Here is a 2,097-nt window from a genome sequence, read left to right as displayed (position 1 = left end):
ATAAAATTACTGATTTTTGCTTCTCCCATTTTGTCTAGTATTTTGGTCAAGTAACTCCGGCAGGCTTATGATTATACGAGAGTATTTAGCCTTCCTCTAGAGCCTACATGGAAATGTGTCACTTTAAAAGAACCATTCTTTGAGGATGAGAAACAAATATGTGGGGTGTCTCTCTTGACATGGGCACTTTAAAGGAACTAACAATCTTGATGAGCAAGAAAGAGTACAAACAATTCAAAAATGGGATTACTCCTGGGCATCTCTTGTATATGAAAGAGAGAAGAAGGGGGACATCTCTTGTATATGAATCAGAGAAGAAGGGGCTCTTTGGTTACGCATTAAGCCAAGAGATATATTCACTACTTAAGGGGAGGTGGTTTGCATCAAGAGATGTATTCATCGGGAGACGTGCCAACGAGGTGGATGCTATGGGATAATACGTATAACAAATCAAGAGAAGGAATGGAGAGGCGGCGGGGCGGCCTTAAAAGAGGCAGTCTTCCGTCGGACTCGGGAGCGAGGGCGCCGGTTCCGTTGCCGGGACTTGAACCCGGGTCGCTCGGGTGAGAGCCGAGTATCCTAACCAACTAGACTACAACGGAGAGATGGGAAGCGAGTCTGACATAACGCATCTGTTTCCTACAGCAAGCCAGAAACTAACAAATCTCTTCCACCGTCGAAATGGAAACTTTCTCAGCTTCTCGCTCTCTCTGTCTCACAGGCTCTGATTCAAGAACTGCTACAGGTAGGGCCCTTTGAGACTACCAGAAGTGTCCTACCCCACCCAGTGTCAGTGGACGGGACGTCCGTCATGTACAGAGAGCACTAACCAAGAATTCCAGCACATTGTGGATGTGCTAGAAGCAACAGCCTCCTCTCCTCTGAGAGAGAGTCCCCTCGCGCTGTCCTCTCTTTAGAAACACCCTGATATCGTAAGTTTTCGCAACTTAATCCAATCAGAGTTTCCTCGAACAAGACAACGATGTTTCCCACAAGACGGGTGCATATTAATAACTAATGTAAGATGAAAAGCACACATAACAAGCTGGGACCGGTTATATGGGTACGCTCTCCATCCACAAAAGCAAAAGCAACTCGTCAGAGACTCTCAATGTCGCTAGAGCCTCCTTCACATCAAGAGTAGCACTAGCATCCTTGCCATGGCCAGGTCAAATGTTCTCTATTGCTCGAACATCGTGAGCAATGCGCCTGAAATCACACTTTTAAAAAAATCATCCTGTACAAGAGATTAGTGTAACATCTCGAGAGGGCTGATAAAGCTATTTGCCATACGTGGATTGAAAACAGTACAAAGTAATGCCAGATCACTTACCTGAATAGTGGTGCCCTTTACAAAGGTTCTAAAAAGACATAGGCTTGTCCACGTGCGACCGAGTCAACACGGCCGCAAGGCTCTGACAATGGCCACGTGAGCAGAGGCAAATGGATAGCTAGCTACTCATCCGCCACATTGGCTTTGATCCTCCAACCCCCCAGCGTCGTATCTAGACGTTCTTGCGCGTGCTTTTGATCCGATGCAAATGCCTTCGAGCCCGCTCACATGCAAGAATTTCGGGACAGCCTGCTTTCTACATTATGCACCTCGTGCTGCCTACCTCAACTGTGTCTTGATCCAAGACTTGCAACGCCACACACAGAATGGAGAGCACAAATACCAGCAAGCAACACCCATGCGAAATACGGAAACACACATCAGAAACACAAGTGTGTGAATTTTTTGTAGCAAACAATCAAGCAAATATGTTCATCTCTTCCATCCGATCTCCTCCACATCCAATGAAGAGCCTAATGCTTTGATACCACGCTCCAAGTGTGATGGTCTCAAAATAGGTCGGCATTGCAAAGCACAAACAAGAGCAACGAGGACAGATGCAAAGCAAATCAATATCGATGATCATCATCACATGAGTTGCCCCAAAGTAACCGACCAAGAACGCTCGCAAGTCACACGAGCCACCCCCAAAAGCGAGCGACCAAGAACACCCACAAGAAGCTGAAGCCCAAAGTGTAACATGAACCAAGCGTGAATCACATGTGCGGGGTGCCCAATACGACGGTTTAGTGCAAGACTCATCA

General features: G+C 46.7%; 1 non-coding gene across 1 annotated transcript; it reads right to left on the bottom strand.

Annotated features, from left to right (window-relative positions):
• Positions 1-529: 529 nt before the first annotated feature.
• Positions 530-602, bottom strand: TRNAE-CUC (transfer RNA glutamic acid (anticodon CUC)). Its single transcript has one exon. It is a non-coding gene; the product is annotated as a tRNA-Glu (tRNA).
• Positions 603-2,097: the final 1,495 nt, after the last annotated feature.

This window comes from Lygodium microphyllum, chromosome 8, assembly GCF_053477565.2.
Source record: "Lygodium microphyllum isolate KBCC chromosome 8, Lygodium_microphyllum_v1.1.10, whole genome shotgun sequence".
Lineage (NCBI taxonomy): Eukaryota > Viridiplantae > Streptophyta > Polypodiopsida > Schizaeales > Lygodiaceae > Lygodium > Lygodium microphyllum.
This window is presented reverse-complemented; position numbering and strand designations above follow the sequence as displayed.